Source organism: Protopterus annectens, chromosome 2.part2 (genome assembly GCF_019279795.1).
Source record: "Protopterus annectens isolate FY-2018-M chromosome 2.part2, PAN1.0, whole genome shotgun sequence".
Classification (NCBI taxonomy): Eukaryota; Metazoa; Chordata; order Ceratodontiformes; family Protopteridae; genus Protopterus; species Protopterus annectens.
Genome location: NC_056730.1, coordinates 627,069 through 645,073, shown reverse-complemented (window position 1 = coordinate 645,073; position 18,005 = coordinate 627,069). Strand labels below are relative to the sequence as shown.

At 45.0% G+C, this 18,005-nt stretch overlaps 1 protein-coding gene across 1 annotated transcript in view; it reads right to left on the bottom strand.

The window, feature by feature from the left end:
• Positions 1-18,005, bottom strand: part of LOC122796058 (3-hydroxy-3-methylglutaryl-CoA lyase, cytoplasmic-like) — a 616,655-nt gene that overhangs the window by 45,233 nt on the left and 553,417 nt on the right. The gene's annotated exons all lie outside the window — the stretch shown is intronic.

The following is an 18,005-nucleotide window of genomic DNA, read 5'->3' as shown; positions in this document are numbered from 1 at the left end:
GTATTTTGAGCATATGTATTACTACACCATTTCTGACATGCAAGTAGTGTACTTTAACTTATTGACAGTTATCATTACGTGGGATTCCCCACCTTTCTGCCTACTGTTAGTACATTTCACAGGGAGTCAGTGGGGCACAGGTAACAGTTGTTTGCAAATCAGGGACTTCCCTGTAAATCAGTCACAGTTGGGAGGTCTGGCCTCTTACCTATTCAAATATGGCAGTGTTTATCCTGCTCTGATACTGTGTGGGGTTTGTAAGGTGCTACTGTAACATTATTACCTACTAGCATGGCTGTTTCTCTTCTTCCACTAATGTAATGCAATTCCACAAGAATTGCCAGTAAAGATACACAGAACAAGCTTTGTGTAATGGCCTTCCTATTTTCCCTTTACATTCACTCCTTGTATTTCATGATATATTTCTTTCAGCACCAAGTTCTTGTATATCTGCTGTGGCTCAGTGGTAATTCATGCAGACTAGTGTTTCCAAGGTCCGGGGTTCGAGACTGACAAAGCGTGTTTTATTTTGCTGATGAGCAGACTACAGGCCTTGTCATACAGAGTGACTAAGGCACTTTTAAGCAGTTTAAGTGGGTTTGCGCGACGCTTAGCTACGCTTATCTATGCTTAGCTAAGCACACACCCGCTGACTACTGTTAAAATTGCTTACTCCCGCTAATACCCACGCTATTTTCTTTTAAAGAAAAGAAAATGGAGAAATAGGAAAGTGGTGAAAAAGGGGGCACAAAGAGGGTAAGACAGTAGGAAAACAAGCTCGGGATGTGCAGGAATTATGTAGGGAAGGTACATAGCTGCCCATTTCTTTATCAGAAACAACTGTGCATATGTCTTAAATTTGGTGTAAAATTTGAAACCTTCCACCCCTGAGAGAGGGGTGAGGACAACAATATATGTTGTACTGCCAGTTAGAATTATCAGTTTACATGTCCAGCGGACATGTGTGCGAATTGGGAAGCTATGTATGGGGCGTAATTTTTTTGTGGGAACAGAGTGCCCTTTTTTTATTTTTTTTTCAGGTGAGAGTGGAATGTGAGGTACAGGAAGTAGGTATATTTGGGGAGGTAAGTTGGGGAGGTTAACAGACAAGACAAACAAGATGCATACAGGGGCAGAGTATGACAGATGTGGGGGGTAAACACAATTGACGGGGACGGATGTTTGGATATCGCGAGTCCATGAGCCCACAGATGGCAACAGTGGAACTGAGAGCAGTTACCACTGCACCTTCACAGCCCAGGCTGGGGCTGTGCTGGGGGCTGGATAAGATGGGCAGGCACACCCATGAGTTGCGCCACTCTCGCCTCGAGCTGGTGTAGGAGATCAGTCACAGAACGCCTGATCTCACTATGCACCACAGACCGGACCCTATGGAGGGTGAGTGGGGGCTCTCCTCCGGCCACGCTTGCAGAGGGGGGACAAGCCCCATCCCCTGCAGCACTTCCACCCAAAGGTTCACAGTGCCACCGGAGGAGTAGGTCCTGGCCTGGGCACTGGTGCCAGGTGCACTCACCAGCTGAGGTGGGAGAGGTGGGTCTGCTGGAACCCGCCTTCCCTGTTGTCCTATGTTTAGCAGTGTTTTATGGCATTTTGGGTTAGTAACAAGCAACACCATTCAAAATTAGTTGTAACAGCATGCATCAGTATTCCCATTAACCAAACACCCATGAATTCTGAACATTGAGCAGCAAGCATAACACATGCATATTTAGAACAACAGTGCACATTCCAACAGCATGCAGAGCTGATTGGTGGCAACAGGCCATCAGGTTTGGATATGTGAACAGGGCACATGTGTCAACGTACATGCAGATATGTATGAACCAACAGGACAAATGTCCATGGGAATTAATTGTGAATAAACATACCCAGTTTGGTGTGGAATGGCATAATTTGTGAAAATAGGGTAGGGTGGAGAAATATTACATTAACAACTTACACTACCTATACATATACTGTACATTCCTAGTAGATGCAGATATATATCCCCTACATGTATTAGTACAGTTTCCTGTATGTAACCTTAGGAATGTTGGTGATGGGGATGTTACTGCTACATTAATATACATTCCATTTTTATTAATATATGTTCATATCTGGCTGTGTTCAGGTACAGTATCCTGCTACATTTGATTTATATGGGTCTAGACAACTGTGGATGTTCAGCATTTCATACAACCATACTATCTCCATAATGCAAGGGTACAGCAACATAATATTATGTAGTGACTGCAGCATACCTTTATTCCAGACTTATTACAGCTTTCTTGGTAGCTTCAAATTGTCTTTCTCACACTCTCTCACTTATTTTATATTTTCATTTCAGAATGGTACTTAATTCTAGGCTTTATTAACATTTATTACTGGGTTACAAGAATCCTTTCCAGCTGACTCACTTATTTCATATGGCAGAATTTACAAGGATGTATTCAACACTTGTCTACCCTTTGTTGATTAATTACCACTCATTTTCAGGCTGAAGCAGTTATCTGATATTACAATACAGGTGGAAACTCTATTTGAGACTTGTTTAATCTTTATTACTGGATTGCAATACACTCTTTTCCAGGCTGCATCACTTATCTAATCTTACAATACTAGCAGACTCTTTATTCTAGGCTTATTTCACCTTTATTACTGGGTTACAACAATGAACTCTTTTACAATCTGTCTCACTTATATTCTATAAAAATACCAGCTAAATAATTACTAACCTGCCTGGTGGTGCAACCTCAGCAGCCTATCAGCATAGGCTCACTGATTCGTGGAACAGACACCTGCAGCTGTAATATAAATGAAGGAATATTGGAACATACCTCTCCATACTATAGGCTAGGATAGCATTTCTTACATACATAATTACATGGATACTTACTCAGTAGTGGGGCATTGGGCATTTGGCGGACCTCCTGGATCCAATGGTTCAGCTGGTCCTCCTTACATCGTTTCAGGTCCGCATGGTGGTGACGGACCTGTTCACCAGTCCTTGGAATGCCTGTGGCACTGGTGAGATCATGTGCCAACTGGTTCCACACCTCTGGCTTGTATGCACCCCATTGAACCTGGTCCTGCATGAGTTGTGCTTCATGATCATGGACTAGGAGCCAAACCATATATTTTGACTCCTCAACACCCCACCTTTGTGCTCTAAAGTGATTTCCCTCTCCTGCACCTGCCATCCAGACTGCAAATGGGTACCACAATCAGTTATGGTGTGTATTCCCACCTATGGGGCTTATATATGCCGGTTTTCCTGCACTTATCTCTGATTGGCCATTTTGGATATTTATCAGCTTAAAGCAAGCCTGCTTTGTCATGGTTCTATTTTCATTCATTCCTATATATATGCTAATGCTGTATTTCTCAGTACAACTGTCATAGCTTAGTGGTTCAGTACATTGACTATGGTGCACAGTATCCCGCGTTCGACACTTGACATTGCTTTTTTTTTTTTATTACTGTCTAGACAGGCTAGGAGGTGTGTCTGTGTAAAGGCGGCTTTGATACAGCTTGCCCAATGTTGCCCGCCGGTAAGCTGGTTGGCACGCTATTTAGCTATGAGCACTCATATTACGCTGGGTGAAGCGCTGCTGAGCTATGGGCACTCATATTAAGCTTGTTAAAGCACTGCTCATCTACGGGCACTCAAATGCAGCTTGTTAAAGCGCAGCTCACCTCCGGGCACTCGAATTAATATGAGCGCCTGCAGGTGAGCAGCGGTTTAACAGGTTTAATATGAGTGCCCGGAGTTGAGCAGCGCTTTAACACACTTAAAATAAGTGCCCGTAGTTCAGCAGTGCTTCACCCAGCATAATATGAGTGCTCATAGCTAAATAATGCATTACCCAGCGTAAGCCATTTGCGAGAAGCTGCTCAGCGTGCCAACCAGCTTACCGTCGGGCAACATTGGGCAAGCTATATCAAAGCCGCCTTTACACAAACACACCTCCTAGCCTGTCTAGACAGTAGTAAAATAAAAAAGCAATGCCCAGGGTCGAACCTGGGATACTGTGCACCATAGTCAAAGTACTGAACCACTAAGCCATGATAGTTGTACTGAGCAATGCAGTATTAGCATACATATAGGAATGAATGGAAATAGAAGCATGACAAAGCAAGTTTTTTTAAGCTGAAAAATATCCAAAACAGCCAATCACAGATAAGTGCAGGAAAACCGGCATATATAAGCCCCATAGGCGGAATACAGCATAACTGATTGTGGTACCCATTTGCAGTCAGGATGGCAGGTGCAGGAGAGGGAAGTCACTTTTAGAGCAAAATGGTATTGAGGAGTCAAAATATATGGTTTGACTCCTAGTCCATGATCATAAAGCACAACTCATGCAGGGCCAGGTTCACTGGGGTCGTGCAAGGCGGGAACCGGTTGGCATGATCTCACCAGTGCCACAGGTATTCGAGGACTGGTGAAAAGGTCGTCACCACCATGCGGACCTGAAGCGACGGAAGGAGGACCAGCTGAACCGTTGGATCCAGGAGGCCCCGCCAAATGCCCAATGCCCCAGTACTGAGTAAGTATCCATGTAATTAAGTATGTAAGGAATGCTATCCTAGCTATAGTATGGAGGCGTGTGTTCCAATATTACTTCCTTTATATTACGGCTGCGGGTGTTCATTCCGCTAATTAGCGAGCCTATGCTGATAGGCTGAGGTTCGCCAGGCAGGTGTAATATTTAGCTGGCTGGTAGTCATAATAGGGGTGAGACAGATTGTAAAAGAGTTCGGTGTTGTAACCCGCAATAAAAGTCAAATAAGCCTAGAAGAAAGATTCTGCTAGTATTGTAAGATAGAAGTGATGCAGCCTGGAAAAAGAGTGTAATGCAATCCGGTAATAAAGATTAAACAAGTCTCAAATAAAGTTTCCACCTGTATTGTAATATCAGATAACTGCTGCAGCCAGAAAATGAGTGGTAATCAATCAACAAAGGATAGACAAGTGTCAAATACATTCTTGTAAATTCTGCCATATGAAATAAGTGAGTCAGCTGGAAAGGGTTGTTGTAAACCAGTAAGAAATGTTAATAAAGCCTAGAATTAAGTACCATTCTGAAATGTAAATATAAAATAATTAAGAGAGTGTGAGAAAGACAGTTTGAAGCTACCAAGAAAGCGTAATAAGTCTGGAATAAAGGTATACTGTAGTCACTACATAATGAAATGAATGAGACAGCCACAACCAAATAGTGTAATGTGTTAAATAAAATACAGAACATGGACTGTGTCTGTCCCACAAATGGGATATGTTGCTGTACCCTTGCATTATGGAAATAGTATGGTTGCATGAAATGCTGAACATCCACAGTTGTCTAGACCCATATAAATCAAATTTAGCAGGATGCTGTACCTGAACACAGCCAGATATGAACATATATGAATAAAAATTGAATGTATATTAATGTAGCAGTAACATCCCCATCACCAACATTCCCAAGGTTACATACTGGAAACTGTACTAATACATGTAGGGGATGTATATCTGCATCTACTAGGAAAGTACAGTATATGTATAGGTAGTTTTAGTTGTTAATGTAAAATTTCTCCACCTTACCCTATTTTCACAAATGATGCCATTCCACAGCAAACTGGGTATGTGCATTCACAATTAATTCCCATGGACATTTGTCCTGTTGGCTCATACATATCTGCATGTACGTTGATGCATGTGCCCCGTTCACATATACAAACCTGATGGCCTGTTGCCACCAATCAACCCTGCATGCTGTTGGAATGTGCACTGTTGTTCTAAATATGCTTGTGTTATGCTTGCTGCTCAATGTTCAGAATTCATGGATGTTTGGTTAATGGGAATGCTGATGCATGCTCTTACAACTAATTTTGAATGGTGTTGTTTGTTACTAAGACAAAATGCCATAAAATACTGCTAAACATAGGACAACAGGGAAGGCGGGTTCCAGCAGTCCCACCTCTCCCACCTCAGCTGGTGAGTGAACCTGGCACCAGTGCCCAGGCCGGGACCTCCTCCTCCTCCGGTGGCCCTGTGCCACCTTCGGGTGGAAGCGCTGCAAGGGATAGGGCTCGTCCCCCCTCTGCAAGCGTGGCCATAGGAGAACCTCCACTCACCCTCCATAGGGTCCGGTCTGTGGTGCGTAGTGAGATCAGGCGTTCTGTGACTGATCCCCTATGCCAGCTTGAGGTGAGGGTGGCGCAACTCACGGGTGTGCCTGCCCATCCTATCCAGCCCCCAGCACAGCCCTGGCCTGGGCTGTGAAGGCACAGTGGTAACTGCCTATGGGTGGGGATTTCAGTTCCACTGTTGCCATCTGTGGGCACATGGGCTTGCGATATCCAAACATCCATCCCCGTCATTTGTGTTTACCCCCCACATGTGTCATACTCCGCCCCTGTATGTGTCTTGTTTGTCTTGTCTGTTAACCTCCCCAACCTACCTCCCCAAATATACCTACTTCCTGTACCTCACATTCCACTCTCACCTGAAAAAAAATAAAAAGGGCACTCTGTTCCCACAAAAAAATTACGCCCCATGCATAGCTGCCCAATTCGCACACATGTCCAATGGACATGTAAACTGATAATTCTAATTGGCAGTACAACATATTTTGTTGTCCTCACCCCTCCCTCAGGGGTGGAAGGTTTCAAATTTCACATCAAATTTCACACATATGCACAGCCGTTGCTGATAAAGAAATGGGCAGCTTTTGGCCTTCCTTACATCCTTCCTGCACATCCCGAGCTTGTTGTCCTACTGTCCTACCCTCTTTGTGTCCCCTTTTTCACTACTTTCCTATCTCCCCATTTTCTTTTCTTTAAAAGAAATTAGCACGGGTGTTAGCAGGAGTAAGCACTTTTAAGCAGTAGTCAGTGGGTGTGCGCTTGTGTGCGCTTAGCTAAGCGAGTGTGCCCATGTGTAAGCATCGCGCAAACCAGCGCAAACCCACTTACAACTGCTTAAAAGTGCCTTAGTCACTCTGTGTGACAAGGCCTATAGTCTGCTCATCAGCAAAATAAAATACCCCTGTCAGTCTCGAACCCCGGAAACACTAGTCTGCATGAATTACCACTGAGCCAGGATATACAAGAACTTGGTGCTGAAAGAAATATATCATGAAATACAAGGAGTGAATGTAAAGAGAATATAGGAAGGCCATTACACAAAGCTAGTTCCCTGAATCCTTACTGGCAATTCTTGTGGAATTACATTACATTAGTGTGATAAGAGAAACAGCCATGCTAGGAGGTAATAATGTTACAGTAGCACCTTACAAACCCCACAGTATCAGTGCAGGATAAACACCGCCATATGTGAATAGGTATGAGGCCAGACTGCCCAAATGTGACTGATTTACAGGGATGTCCCTGATTTGCAAAAAAGTGTTACCTGTGCCCCACTGACTCCCTGTGAAATGTACTAACAGTAGGCAGAAAGGTGTGGTATCCCACATAATGGTGACTGTCAATAAGTTAAAGTAGACACTACTTGCATATCAGAAATGGTGTAGTAATGCATATGCTCAAAATACCCCACAGTCACAACTGCAGAATATCTGAAATATATCACGGGTGTATCCCACTGATATGTACCTTTCCCTGAGGCTGGTCAAATATATACCTGAGAGTATCTGAGGCCTGCAAGTGTCAGAAATACACAGGCATATCAGCCTGTCTTCTGTTACACACTCTGTGAATAGCTGTAGAATTACTCCCACACACCCTCATGTGCAGTACAACACAGAAATATCAAAGGATGTAGCAATCTAACAAACTAATGACAGTATAGCAGTTTACAAGCACTGCATGTGCCTGATATTCATAATTGTTAGTACAAAATACAAGGCCCTAGTACTGCTCAGCAGCAAAATAAAATACCCTTGTAAGTGTCAAACCCCAGACCTTGGGCTCACCAGACTACATGCAGTGCCACCAAGCCACAGCAAACATATAAGAACTTACTGCTGAAAGAAATATATCATGCATTACAAGGAGTGAATGTAAATGGAAAATCGGAAAGCCATAGCAACACATTCCCGTAAATACAAATATCAGGGCCTTCAAGGAGTGAATGTAAAGGGAAAATAGTGAAATATAGCAACACATTGCAAGAACTACTGTTGTATACCAGTTAATCCACAACTCCCACAGGAAAGTACATACTCACATGTAAACAGTGTTAGCATTAGCAGGTGTGAGTTAACATACACACTGAGAAGAGTGAACTGGAAAAAGCAACAGTCAGGTTTCAGTACAACATGCATTTCAGTGGCTACCACACAGCCTTAGATATGAGAGACATACCAACCTTCTGACTGACACAACAGTGTCCACAGCAAACCAGCACGGTCCCCACCTTGCAAAACTGAAAGGCCTATGCCTACCTAACCTAAAATTTTATAGCAGTGTCCTGAAATCACAGTGAGAACTGCAATTACCACACAGCAGGCTGCATGCAGTTAGTAAATGCTGGCCACCAATATTTGCAGAGGCCATCACATGCACATGTGCTGATACCTACAAAAGCAGCCTGTACTGCCAGTCCACATATGCAATAATATCATTGCAGCAACTGGAGGGAGGGAGAGAGAGAGAGAGAGAGAGAGACAGACAGAGAGACAGAGAGACAGACCAAAATAAAACAAAAAAAAAAGAAAAACCAAGCCAGCCATCCAGGCATCCAGGCAGCCAGCCATCCAGCCACCCAGGCAGCCATCCAGGCATCCAGGCAGCCATCCATTCAGCCATCCAGGCAGCCATCCAGCCAGCCATCCAGGCAGCCAGCCAGCCATCCAGGCAGCCATCCAGCTAGCCATCCAGGCATCCAGCCAGCCAGCCATCCAACCATCCAGGCAGCCATCCAGCCAGTCATCCAGGCAGCCAGCCAGCCATCCAGGCAGCCATCCAGCCAACCATCCAGGCATCCAGGCAGCCATGCAGCCAGGCAGCCAGGCAGCCAGCCATCCAGCCATCCAGGAAGCCATCCAGCCAGCCATCCAGGCAGCCATCCAGCCAGCCATCCAGGCATCCAGCCATCCAGCCACCCGGGCAGTCATCCAGCCATCCGGCAGCCATCCAGCCAGCTATACAGGCAGCCAGCCATCCATCCAGGCAGCCATCCAGCCAGCCATCCAGGCATCCAGGCAGACCATCCAGCCACCGGGCAGCCAGCCAGCTATCCAGGCAGTCAGCCAGCCATCCAGGCAGCCATCCAGCCAGCCATCCAGGCATCCAGCCACCCAGGCAGCCATCCAGCCACCCAGGCAGCCATCCAGCCATCCAGGCAGCCATCCAGCCAGCCATCCAGGCAGCTAGCCAGCCATCCAGCCATCCAGGCATCCAGGCAGCCAACCATCCAGCCAACCAGGCAGCCATCCAGCCATCAGGCAGCCATCCAGCCAGCCATCCAGGCAGCCAGGCAGCCATCCAGGCAGCCATCCAGCTAGCCATCCAGGCATCCAGGCAGCAGCCAACCATCCAGCCCTGCACAGGCAGCCAGCCAGCCATCCAGGCAGCCAGCCAGCCATCAGGCAGCCAGCCAGCCATCCAGCTATCCAGCCAGCCAGCCAGCCAGCCAGCAAATTAGTAATTGGCAGTACAACATATTTTGTTGTCCTCACCCCTCCCTCAGGGGTGGAAGGTTTCAAATTTCACATCAAATTTCACACATATGCACAGCCGTTGCTGATAAAGAAATGGGCAGCTTTTGGCCTTCCTTACATCCTTCCTGCACATCCCGAGCTTGTTGTCCTACTGTCCTACCCTCTTTGTGTCCCCTTTTTCACTACTTTCCTATCTCCCCATTTTCTTTCTTTAAAAGAAATTAGCACGGTGTTAGCAGGAGTAAGCACTTTTAAGCAGTAGTCAGTGGGTGGCTAGTGTGCTAGCTAGTGTGCCCATGTAAGCATCGCGAAACCAGCGCAAACCCACTTACAACTGCTTAAAAGTGCCTTAGTCACTCTGTGTGACAAGGCCTATAGTCTGCTCATCAGCAAAATAAAATACCCCTGTCAGTCTCGAACCCCGGAAACACTAGTCTGCATGAATTACCACTGAGCCACGGCAGATATACAAGAACTTGGTGCTGAAAGAAATATATCATGAAATACAAGGAGTGAATGTAAAGAGAATATAGGAAGGCCATTACACAAAGCTAGTTCCCTGAATCCTTACTGACAATTCTTGTGAAATTGCATTACATTAGTGTGATAAGAGAAACAGCCATGCTAAGAGGTAATAATGTTACAGGAGCACCTTACAAACCCCACACAGTATCAGAGCAGGATAAACACCGCCATATTTGAATAGGTATGAGGCCAGACTTCCCAACTGTGACTGATTTACAGGGATGTCCCTGATTTGCAAAAAAATGTTACCTGTGCCCCCCTGACTCCCTGTGAAATGTACTAACAGTAGGCAGAAAGGTGTGGTATCCCACATAATGGTGACTGTCAATAAGTTAAAGTAGACACTACTTGCATGTCAGAAATGGTGTACTAATACATATGCTCAAAATACCCCACAGTCACAACTGCAGAATATCTGAAATATATCGCGGGTGTATCCCACTGATATGTACCTTTCCCTGAGGCTGGTCAAATATATACCTGAGAGTATCTGAGGCCTGCAAGTGTCAGAAATACACAGGCATATCAGCCTGTCTTCTGTTACACACTCTGTGAATAGCTGTAGAATTACTCCCACAAGCACACCCTCATGTACGAGTACAACACAGAAATATCAAAGGATGTAGCAATCTAACAAACTAATGACAGTATAGCAGTTTACAAGCACTGCATGTGCCTGATATTCATAATTGTTAGTACAAAATACAAGGCCCTAGTACTGCTCAGCAGCAAAATAAAATACCCTTGTAAGTGTCAAACCCCAGACCTTGGGCTCACCAGACTACATGCAGTGCCACCAAGCCACAGCAAACATATAAGAACTTACTGCTGAAAGAAATATATCATGCATTACAAGGAGTGAATGTAAATGGAAAATCGGAAAGCCATAGCAACACATTCCCGTAAATACAAATATCAGGCCTTCAAGGAGTGAATGTAAAGGGAAAATAGTGAAGCCATAGCAACACATTGCAAGAACTACTGTTGTATACCAGTTAATCCACAACTCCCACAGGAAAGTACATACTCACATGTAAACAGTGTTAGCATTAGCAGGTGTGAGTTAACATACACACTGAGAAGAGTGAACTGGAAAAAGCAACAGTCAGGTTTCAGTACAACATGCATTTCAGTGGCTACCACACAGCCTTAGATATGAGAGACATACCAACCTTCTGACTGACACAACAGTGTCCACAGCAAACCAGCATGGTCCCCACCTTGCAAAACTGAAAGGCCTACGCCTACCTAACCTAACATTTTATAGCAGTGTCCTGAAATCACAGTGAGGACTACAATTACCACACAGCAGGCTGCATGCAGTTAGTAAATGCTGGCCACCAATTGGTGCAGAGGCCATCACATGCACATGTGCTGATACCTACAAAAGCAGCCTGTACTGCCAGTCCACACATGCAATAATATCATTGCAGCAACTGGAGGGAGAGAGAGAGAGAGAGAGAGAGAGAGACAGAGAGACAGACCAAAATAAAACAAACAAAAAAAGAAAAACGAAGCCAGCCACCCAGGCATCCAGGCAGCCAGCCATCCAGCCACCCAGGCAGCCATCCAGGCATCCAGGCAGCCATCCATTCAGCCATCCAGGCAGCCATCCAGCCAGCCATCCAGGCAGCCAGCCAGCCATCCAGGCAGCCATCCAGCTAGCCATCCAGGCATCCAGCCAGCCAGCCATCCAACCATCCAGGCAGCCATCCAGCCAGTCATCCAGGCAGCCAGCCAGCCATCCAGGCAGCCATCCAGCCAACCATCCAGGCATCCAGGCAGCCATGCAGCCAGGCAGCCAGGCAGCCAGCCATCCAGCCATCCAGGAAGCCATCCAGCCAGCCATCCAGGCAGCCATCCAGCCAGCCATCCAGGCATCCAGCCATCCAGCCACCCAGGCAGTCATCCAGCCATCCAGGCAGCCATCCAGCCAGCTATACAGGCAGCCAGCCATCCATCCAGGCAGCCATCCAGCCAGCCATCCAGGCATCCAGGCAGCCAGCCATCCAGCCACCGAGGCAGCCATCCAGCCATCCAGGCAGCCATCCAGCCATCCAGGTAGCCATCCAGCCAGCCATCCAGGCATCCAGGCAGCCAGCCAGCCATCCAGCCACCCAGGCAGCCATCCAGCCATCCAGGCAGCCATCCAGCCAGCCATCCAGGCAGCCATCCAGCCAGCCAGCCAGCCATCCAGGCATCCAGGCAGCCAGACATCCAGCCACCCAGGCAGCCATCCAGCCATCCAGGCAGCCATCCAGCCAGCCATCCAGGCAGCCAGCCAGCCATCCAGGCAGCCATCCAGCTAGCCATCCAGGCATCCAGGCAGCCAGCCATCCAGCCGCACAGGCAGCCAGCCAGCCATCCAGGCAGCCAGCCAGCCATCCAGGCAGCCAGCCAGCCATCCAGCTATCCAGCCAGCCAGCCAGCCAGCCAGCAAATTAGCAAGCCAGCAATCCAAAAAAAAAGCTGTCAGAGACATAGGTAATGTAAACTACATAATCTAATAATCTACATACTGTGAACCTTCCATATGTGTTAGCAGTCTGTATCTATATGTATATGAAGATGTGCATAGGGCAAGGGACATACTGCAACAGTTAGTGAAGGCTGGACATACATATGTAGTTGAAGGTTGCTATGTGCACATATCAATGTAGGCTGTAGTGTGTGGCATTGAAAACAGCATGCAGTGCAGGTATATGTCTTGTGGTGGTGAACTTCTGTGGGACTGAGCCAGTGAGGCCTGCTACAGCTATATGGCTTGAGGACAGCATAATGCATTATGCACAACAGTGTGCAATATCATTACAGAATGGTATGTCTCACAACTGTTGCAGAAGTGATATTCCCACCATGAAAGGTGGGCAGTCCATGTACTTACATATATATATATATATATATATATATATATATATATATATATATATATCGATATATATATATATATATATATATATATATATACATAGAGGTCTGTATATATACATATATATATATATATATATATAATATGTATATACATATTATATATATATATACAGATATATATATATATATATATATACATGTATACAGATAGATATGAATGTCTATAGATATGTATATATAAATATATATATATATATATATATATATATATATATATATATATATATATATATATATATAGAAGTAAATAAGACAGCACCAGCGTGTGTTCCAATATGCATATTTAGATCTGTGATGGAAGTGACGTATATAAGAGTGCCATTTGAATGTTATTGACACGTCTGAGGAAGCGGTTTTGTGTGTCCGTGAAAGTGAAAATGTTTGTTGATCATCATTATGTTTGTTTTTACTTGGTGGTGACTTGTGAATTTAGATTGAAGTATCTTTTGGAGTACTGTGGAATTAGTTGTGATTAACTCTACACGAACTGTTTGTGACCGTTCAGTGTTGTATCCGTTATTATTGGAACACACGCTGGTGCTGAGTATTAGAGCTGTAAAAGACAAATGCTGTATGGAGCATATGTTTCTGCCAGTGTTTGATTTTTCATATATATATATATATATATATATATATATATATATATATATATATATAGATATATATATATATATATACATGGTTATATATAGTGGTGTGTATATAGATAAATATACATATATGTAGATATGTATATATATTTACATATATATATATATATATATATATATATATATATATATATATATATATATATACATATATATATATATATATATATATATATATATATATATATATATATATTTATATGTATATATATTGATATATATATAAAGAGAGAGTGAGAGAGGGGGACAATGGGGCAGATGTACTGCAACAGGTACCTGGTGACCAAGGCATGGACAGAACACCAGTGTTGATACTGCAGTACCATACCCCATTCCAAAACATGTTACCAACTAACTACCACATAGGTGGTTGCCTGCCTACCACTGGAGGTGTCAGAAGGGAACATGGGACACAGGTGTACAATAGCCGACCCTTTGATATCCACAGTGGCACACTAGTCTTGTAATCCCTCTACATGGTACGTGTCATCACAAAAGGTGTGTCAGCTAGGGAAATGTAAGTCAGTGTACCCCTGTACACCTCACAATGTCCTATGCAGTATGTACCTCCCATGAGAACTACAGCAAGTGGAAAGGCCACAGACATACCTAACAAAGACTGATAATGGCCACAAACACATTCCCTATGCAGATTGACTCACAAAATCCACAGCTAGAGTGCCTTGCATACTGCCTACACAGAGGTTACCAGTGCTGGACATACAGAGTTATGTCACACCCATACCAGTTGGCCAACCACCATGGCAACACCTAACAATCCGTCCAGCCAACATGACCTAGGGCCCTAATCCCTGTCACCGCACTAAACAGCTCATGCTGGAGGTACAGGTTTCTCTACACAAATATGCCATACCCTGGATTAAACCACCCAGCATTAACAAACAAGGCTCCTCATTAGTAGATGTCATACATACCCCTGATGAATGTTATGGAGATAGGTAATATGTCCTGTGAGTCACCTGTGTGTAACCATTTCACAGGAGTAAGTAAAATCACAGTACATGTGTACCAAAGGGCAGGGTAGCATATGGCTAGGCTGCCCTAGGCCCAGGGCCAATAGCATAGTACCTACCTATGACACAATGCACACACACATGTACTCAGTGCAATACCAGCTATGTGACATTGAATGAGTGTGACACTGACTGTGTGCAATGTCTGTAAGGGTGTGATAGCTTAGCGTGAGTTTGTGTCTGTCATGGTAGTTGGTGTCCTTGGTGTGAGGCCAGAGAAAGATGTGTCAGTTATTGGGATGCAAGCATAGTAGATTGGCATATGTTGTGCCGTAGTTCCCTGTATATGACTGTGGTGCCCCATCATAGGCAGAAGCAATACATGTATGCTTAATAAGTGGTACTGCTGTTGAATCCAGCTCACATATGAACTGTTGTACTACCTGATGTTGTAGGCCTAAACACTACAGTATGGTGTATGTTCACATTCTGTGGTAACACTGTTTGGTGTGTTACCTGTAGTCTGCACAGATTACATACCTCATGCATAGGTATCTGTAAGTAGGGGCACACAGTACTATAAGGTACACAGTTAATGCTCATCTGTGTCATACATTTGTGTGTTGTATGTATGTGTAATGTGTGTGTAATGATGCCTGTACCATGGCCGCAATCACATGTGTGTTGCAGGGTATGTGTGTGTACCTGGCAGCATGTATACTCTGTGACAGTAGTATGCTGGCTTTAGTAACAACTGTGCATGTATGTCAGGTAGGGGTATGGCATCAAAGACTAGGGTGGATTACCATTGAAACTGTACATGTGTATTGCATTCATTTCATGGGACGACAATATTCTTCATCCATTAGCTTGATACATACCCCAGTGTGAGGTTGTGCATTGTATCCCAAACAGTGTGCCGAGTGCTGGTGTATACTAGTTTGTTGTATGGAGTGTGGCAGGCACTGTCAGACAGTTGTGGGCTGAGCACTGATATGTGGTATCAAACATGTGTATCCCCTGATAGACAGACATATGCTATATATGGCAGTGAAGTGATATCAGTACATCTGAATATTAAGTGTGCCACATGACTTGCTCACATATTTTTCTTTTCCTTCATTCAAGGGTGATGGTGCATCAGAGAAACCCACCTTATACAGCAGCAGAGGATCAGGAGATCCACCAGAGCCTGGTGCAGAATTACTGTGTGCTGTTTTCCAGGACCAGCCAGAACCAGCATGAGAGGGCTGCACTGTGGCAAGAACTTGTCCGTTGGGTAAATGAGATAGGCATGCATAACCAGACATATGAGCAGGTACGCCATCACTGCAGTGATTTAATTAGACATGTCTGGCAGTGTGCGTCTGATATCCACAGACAACAGCTTGCCACAGGTGGAGGGATACCTATCCACCCCCCCCACCAGTGTGGAGGAGCACCTCCTAGGTGTTGTGGCACCAGGCCAACAAGAACATCCACAAACATGTGTCATCATGGAGGCCGGAGCCACCCAGCATGTTGAAATGGAGTGTGCAGGTAACATGCCATATCTGTAGTTGACTGTTCTCTGTACTGGTAGTCTATGCGTGTGTGAGATGTGTACTGTTTGTGTAGCTGTTAACCTGCCCATTCTTCTGCAAGATTGGTATTCTGAGCATAATCTTTACACCTGTGAAAGCCACCTGTTGTACTACTGTACTTTATCATACTCACAGTATCAAAGGCACAGTTGTGGCCACTGGCAATCACACTCATATGTTTGCAGGTCTCTCTGGAGTGACAGCAAGGCAGCCAATCCATGCTGGCGAGTGTGTAATAACAATACTATTGCTAATGACATGTGCATGTCATATGGAGGTGTAGTGTGTGCACATGTAACACACCTACACATAATGCATGCTGTGCATGTTTGCTGTGAGACTATGCATATCCCATTATTCTCAGTAGCTGCCTCACTCACATGCAATACACAGACCATGACACACATGTGTGGCAACACAATACTGGACATTGTATAGGCATACCAGATACACATGTACACAACACACACATGTTTGGTATACACACTACACCTTAGCCTGCTACACATGTCCAATTATGACATCTGCTGTATGGCCAGCCTTCAGCATCCCACTTATCTACGCAGCACGCATAATATACCTGAGGGGTAGAGGCCTATCATGTCTTTGTGCAACAGTCTGGAACAAATAATACATTCATGTTAGGCAATGCTCACTATTGGCCACCTTACACACCCATGTAACAAGTGGCTGTGTAATTGTGGATGCAGTCATGTTACTGCACTTCAGGTACAGCATGCTAGCTGCCTGTCTGGCACACATTATTATTGTTGACTGACCACAAGAAGCATGTTGATCATGGCTCACATTACTACACCACATCCAGTTCCACTGACCACAAAAGTACACATAGCTGTTATTGGGTAGCACTGTCATGTGTTGTGTGTGTGTGTGTGTGTGTGTGTGTGTGTGTGTGTGTGTGTGTGTGTGTGTGTGTGTGTGTGTGTGTGTGCAAATCTATGCACCCACAGCTTGTAACACTTGCACAACATTGTTATGTCCTTGTACACATTGTGCCCCAGGGTGGAGACAATCACTGAACAACTACACACAAGCATCAAGTACACGTATGCTGTTATTAACAAGGGCTGTCTACACTTGCACTGCATGTTCCTGTGCAACACATGACCTGCATGCTGACACGTGTGCAGTGATGTTTTTCCTTGTGAAACGGTCAACCACCCTAAAACAGTATTGTGTATGTGTTGGATTGCAGGTGTGTCTGTGTTTGTATCTGCTGTACTGAGGAGTGCGCCTGTGTGCTTGTGTGCCTGTGTGCATGTGTGCATGTGCACCGGTGTGCATGTGTGCATGTGTGCATGTGCACCTGTGTGCATGTGTACATGTGTGCATGTGTGCCTGTGTGCATGTGCACCTGTGTGCATGTGCGCATGTGTGCATGTGTGCATGTGCGCCTGTTTGCATGTGTGCCTGTGTGCAAGTGTATATGTGTGCATGTGTGCATATGCACTTGTGTGCATGTGCGCCTTTGTGCATGTGTGCATGCGTGCCTGTGTGCATGTGTGCATGTGCACCTGTGTGCATGTGCATGTGTGCATGTGTGCATGTGTGCCTGTGTGCATGTGTGCATGTGTGCATGTGCGCCTGTGTGCATGTGTGCATGTGTGCATGTGTGCCTGTGTGCTAATATCATGTACACATTTGTAAACTGTGTTTCCTATCTTCCTCTCACAGGTTCTGATGTTGCTCTGGTGGAGTGCAGCAGGGAACCTG